General features: G+C 48.7%; 1 protein-coding gene across 3 annotated transcripts in view; it reads right to left on the reverse strand.

Annotated features, from left to right (window-relative positions):
• Window positions 1–4830, reverse strand: part of ASH1L (ASH1 like histone lysine methyltransferase) — a 76809-nt gene extending 71979 nt beyond the window's left edge. For all 3 annotated transcript variants that reach the window (XR_013341318.1, XM_021532166.2, XM_021532165.2), the window contains exon 1: window positions 4705–4830. The gene's annotated coding sequence lies outside the window, so the exon portion shown is untranslated. The remainder of the gene's footprint in view (window positions 1–4704) is intronic.
• Window positions 4831–6000: the final 1170 nt, after the last annotated feature.

Here is a 6000-nt window from a genome sequence, read left to right on the forward strand (position 1 = left end):
GGCACTGCCCAGTTCAAAGCCCAGTGTTAATGCAACAGGCTTCACCATGTCACTAAAAATGGGCTTTTTCATCAATGTGCAAGGAAAACTGGCCAGCAGGTAAATAATTCTGAACTAAAGCCTGAATTTGTATTAATCAAGTCCAAGAAAAGGGACAATCCCACATGCTATCATGCACCTCTTAAATCTGTGCTCACACAATTGTTTCCTTTTCTAGTGACTGGAATGCAGAGCAGTGACAATACTTCAGACATTTTCTTACAAATTAATTAATTAATTAATCAGCTTCAAATACAAAACCAACAGCAAGACTCGCACACTGACCTTCAGAAACTCCAAGACCCAAAGTGCACGGTGGGAATCAGAGCAAAGGAAAGGTGTTCACATCTTACTCCCACAACAAAGTCACTGAATTGATGGCTCCCACAAACACAGAGCAGGTCATTTATTCATCCATTAATTGCTCTCAACACAGCCAACAAAAATGCTAATCCTGGCCCTAATCACCATTTTGCCTCCATCACAGTAATCTTCTCCCAGCTCCCCACTAATTCACAGGATGTGTGTCTGCCACTCAGATCTCATCTCCCCGAATCCCCATGTGCTGTTTCCTCCCTGCCTTATCAAGTTCAAGCTTCCTGCCACTGTCTCCGAGGTGTTCTCAAGTGTACCTTGGCTCTTGCCTTGCTCCTGCTCCTCGGAGCTGTTTCCCCAGTGATGCCACTGTTTGTTTTCCTTTCTCACTTTACTTTCTCTGTGCTGCTCTTCACTCGCTGCGGGATCTGTTCCACTCCTCCTGCAGGCTGTGCCTTAAAAACTTGTGGATGTCAAAATAAATGAGCAACCAACTGGTGACAGCCACAGTTAAGAAACCTGCAAGAATTCACCCTGAAAACTCTCATGCTTTGGGACTTTAAAGACCTAAAATGATCATATTTAACCATGTGAGATAAGATACTTATCCGTATCTCTCCTTTCCATGTTTGCTGCAGTTCTGAATTATCCCACATCCGTGGTGTCAGATTAAAGCATTATAATATATTGTAGTTAAGAAATAGTTAACTTCTGATGATAATTATAACATCTATATTGTCTCACCCTTCACATGAGACTGAAAAGAAAATCCAAATTTTTAAAACGCCTCTCAGCTGCCCCATCTCTAAGTCAGAAAAAGGCTTAATCTGACACATGGGATTTAAGTTAACAAAACTTTTGCTGCATTGAAAACCATCCAGTACCAAACCCCTGCGTGGCCTCTCAAGTGAAGAGCAAGACATGTCCTCACCACTCCCTACGAAGCAAATCACATCAAACTCCCAGCCCCTCAGCCAGCAGCTCCTGTAGATCTCAAATCCCTCCTGAAATTGTTCTTCCCCAAAAAAATTAACTACGAGGCATTTTACCATCCATTTTTGACACGTGCCACCTGGAGCTAAGTGGTGTTCATTAATGATTTCTCTAATGCCATACACAGTTTTAATACCTGGCGCTCATCCTTATTCCCCTGGTGTCACATCCCAAGCCCTTCCTGCCCATCAGCAGCGAAGATTTCTGTTCTTCTGATCTTCTGCTTTCCCAGCAAAAAAACCCACCAAGGATTGATTCTACTGCCAGATCCCAGATATGTTTCCCCACACCCCCTCAGCAATATTAGCCGAGATTTCCCCCTCTGTTCATTCCTGCTGCTGCTTTTCTCGATGAAAACACACTGTCATGTCATATTTGGAAGGTGAATATTTTTCTTTTGGCTCTTTTCATTGCTTCAGCTCCAAGGGACATTAAAACCAATTCAGCTAAGTGTTAGAAATCCCGGAATATTACTACTAACTCTACGGCCTCCCACGGTCCCCTCTCAAATTCCTTGTCTTCTTTTATTTGCTAAGAAAGACAGACCACACTCAGAAAAAAAGAAATAAAAAGTGTGATAAAGCCTCACTTAAAGTATTTCTCTGTATCACAATGCCAGAACAGGAGAAACAGGAGCTCAAGGGCCTTGAATCACCTGCACAAGCATCTTTAAAATGTTTAGAGATGGAGACATTTCCCAGGAATAAAGTAACTGTTTGCTTTACAGGAGGTAACAAATAAAACACTTCCCAATCAGAATCTGCTGGTTTTTTTTTTTTTTTTTTTTTTTTTTTGTTTTTGTTTTTGTTTTTGTTTTTTTCTGACAGAAATCCCAGGGGATTTCTTGTCAGGAAGAATATTCCACAGAAGTGCTGGGAGCAGAGGCCAGGCTCAGGGAAAGCACCTGGAAGAGGACACAAATTTTGTGGGAAGAAAGGCAGAGGACAGACATGGTAAAACACCCTCCAGTGGGAGGAGGAAAATTGGGAAGCAGAAATAGATTTTTCTCCTGGTTTTTAACCTGACTGCAGCTCTGGAATCACCTCCTGAATTTGGAGGTGCAGGCTAATTCTGTCGGTTGCCTATTCATATGCAAATAAAGGCAAAATTGCTAAAATCTGCATAACCAAGTCTGGAGCAAAGGTTCCTCCAGCCTTAGGCTGCGAGTGCCAACATCAGCCAAGGCTGACTGCTGAGGGAAAAGCAGTTTGGGAATTCTCCTAAAATATTATTATCCCATCTGCCACAGGGTGAGTCAGGAGCTCCCTGAGAGGTCTCCACATCCAGTGCCTTCCAGGGGATTTTTCTGGACAAAAGCCATTTTATATCCATCTAGTAAAAGATAAAGGTCACAGCTAACCAACACTTGCCCTTTAATTCCTTTAAATCCTTTGGTTATTCCCAACCCACCCCAAGGCAGAATGGGCACACCTGTGCCACAGGTAAGGGACACAAAACCAGGGACAAACAGAGATTTTGCTTTCACAGAACAAACACAGTAGGTCTCGTGACAGATTTTTTTTTTTTCCCTTTGCGAGCTGGAGATGGGACTCATGACCTCACTGGTCCACAACAGCACCAGCCCTTGCATAGCAGCAGAAATGAATTTAATTTTAAAATAGCCAACAATCCTATAGAAAACAATATCTATTTTAAAATACCATTAATTCAGTAACTACATGTGCTATTGACACTTTTCTCTTGTAACAACAGCACTGCCATTTTTTACCAATATGTCTATCTCTTGCACCAAGGGAAAAAAACTGCTTTTTAAATCTTCTAGGACAGTTTAAACTTTTGAAAACAACTAGGAAGGAAAAACAGAAAAAGCTTCTTCTGGAAATTGTAACTCAAATTTTGTCACTGGTTATTATCACTCAAACCTTTTTAGGCGACTGCCTGTAGCAAAGAATTCAAGTCCAAAAAGAAGTTGTGGTAATTTTGTCTTTTAAATCAAGATGTTTCAGACTTAGAACTGTTTAAAATGGAAAAGAAAAAAAAAAAAGTCTCTCTTTTATACTCTCAGACAGCTGAGAAAAGCTTTGGGTAAGAACACTTCTTAAGAACTCAAGCAGGCAGACAGATGATGATTTTAGAGCCCATCTCTCCCCATATGTTCAAGCAGCTGCCAGAATTTCCCCGTTTCCCACAGAGGCACCAGGGATGATCCCAAGGTCCTCAAGGATGACCACAAATCTCACAGGATTCACCCCAAAACCCCAACACCCCCGGAAAACAAGTGCAGGTGCAACCTAAATTACTTAGCAATGAGGCCAGCCGACACAAAGTAGGAGAGAAGGTCCTGAAAATGAAAAGTGAGGAGGTTTCAAGGGATGAGGGTGAAGGCACAGGTTGTGTCCCTGCTCCCAGCAGCTCCAGTTTCCCTGCCTGGCTCTGACACCACACAGCTGGCAGCAGAGTGAATTCGTGTCCCGAGGCCATCGGATGGAAACCCACATTCCAAATTCTCTGCCCCATAATTAACGGGGTGAAGAACCACAAACCAGGAGTTAGGAACTCAGGAGACCATGGAAGAGAGGGACAAGGATGGGAACACATTTTGGATTCTGATGGGAGAGGTTGGGAAGGCCAAGGTTCAACCACCCAAACTCAAATTCACCATCAATAAAGCTAGAATAGGACTAAAACCTCCATGAAACAATAAATAAAACTGACTTAAAACTTCACAAGTATGCTTTTGGAGAAGGAAGATCACCAAGTCTACAAGACACTGACCCAATAAACCAGCCATTATCCTAAAAAAAAATAAACACCAATATTTGGGAGGGAGACTCCCCGCTCCATGCCCCGCGTGTCACCCGGGGAAACACCGAACTCGGGGATGCGCAGCTCCGCTCCGCGGGGATGCGGGGCCCGGGGGGGCTCCCGGGGCCGCTGTCAGGCACCGCCCCGGCCCCGGTACCGAGCGCGGCTCCCAGGCTCCCGCACCCCGGGGGCTGAACGGCCCCGGGCCCGCCGCCGCCGCTGTCAGCGGGCCCCGCCGCCAGCGGGGATCCCCCGCCCCTCGCCGCGCTCCCTGTCAGGGCTCCCCGGTGCCTCCCGCTCCGCCAGGGGCTCCCCCGGCTGTCACGGACCCGCCGCCCCGCTCCCCGTCCGCTTCCACGCCGCGCTCCGGGCCCTACCGTGGATCGCCCCCCGCCGCCCCCGGGGATCCCCCGCCGTGGCCGGGGATACCCCGGCGGCCGCCACCGCGCCCGGAGCGGGGATGCGGCGCGGCGGGGATCCCGGGGGGGATGCGGGCGGGCTGCGAGGCGGCCCCGCCGAGGATCCCAGCGCGCCTCCCCTCCCCCCGGGCCGCGGGCCTGAGGCGGTCCCGCTCCCCCGCCCGCTCCTCACCGTGTCAGCGGCAGCGCGGCCGGGGCCGAGCACGGGCTGCTCCGCGCCGCATCCCCGCGGCCGCCCGGGCGCGGACGGGGCCGGGGAGGGACCGGGACCGAGCGGCCGCCGCGGCGGGGCCTGAGCCGAGCGAGGCGGCGGAACCAAAATGGCGGCGGCTCCTGCTCCGCCGCGAGCGAGCGCACGGCCACGCCCCCCGCCGGCCACGCCCCCTCCGCGCGGCCACACCCCCGCGGGCAGAGGGCGCGGCGGCCACGCCCGGTGATTGGCTACGCCCACCGATTGGCCACGCCCATGTGTGAATAGGCCACGCCCACCGCGGCCCCGCCCACGCCCACCGCGAAAAGGAACGGACGGGGAAGGAAAAGAGGATTTTTTGCCCCAAAGTGGTGATTTTCACCCACAAACCCGTCTTTTCGTCGAGTGTTGGAACTCAAAATGTCCTTCAGACATTTTTGGAGGTTCCAGGCCTTGCTCAGAAGCATTTGAGCCCCTGGCAGGCAGCTGGAAACAGCTGTGATTTTGAGTTTGAGCCATGGAATGAGTTACCAGCTTTGAAGGTGGAACAAGAAGTCACAAAAGTTTAGATATTAGAGTAGAAGTAGTTACAAAGTAGAGGGAAGAATTTTGTAGTATTGTACAAGGGATTTTTAACACCTGTACAGGGGAGTTTTTATTTTGTACATAGGGGTCAGAGGTTTTAAGATGGAGGAACGTAGTCCCATCCTATTTCTCCTCTTTCTTCTTCCTTACCTCCATGTTCTTGATAATGCTGGCACTTATGGATTGGTTTAGAATAGAAAATCACCATATATAGGTAGTAGGTATTGGGGGAAAACTATAAACATGTATCACATAATATACGATATAAAAAATAGCAGCAGCCAGGGGTGGGGGGAGAGAAGGGACAGAGAGGATGTCAGGGTCTATTTGTGCCTCTGCCTGAGCTGCTGAGCAGTAGGAGAGAAGAAAATCTTTTAGATAATTAGCAATAAACTGCCTTGAGACCGAACAACAAAGGCTGTTGAGTTTTCTTTGGAAGCTCGGGTTGGAGGAGAGGCTTTTCCACCACACGAGACCCCTAAACCAGGCCGGGGTTCCGACACTTGAGTGCCTCACACACACCCTCCCCACTTCAGTGTCATTAAAATCTTCCGGGGGGATGTTAAGGGGTTGGAATGGACTTTAAAAGTCATTTATTCTCAACTCACCTGCTGTGAGCAGAGCTCTTCCACTAGATCAGATCACTCAAAGCTTGTCCAGCCCTTGGGCACTTCCAGGGATCCAGGGCCAGCT

The sequence above is a fragment of the Lonchura striata genome, chromosome 33, assembly GCF_046129695.1.
Source record: "Lonchura striata isolate bLonStr1 chromosome 33, bLonStr1.mat, whole genome shotgun sequence".
Lineage (NCBI taxonomy): Eukaryota > Metazoa > Chordata > Aves > Passeriformes > Estrildidae > Lonchura > Lonchura striata.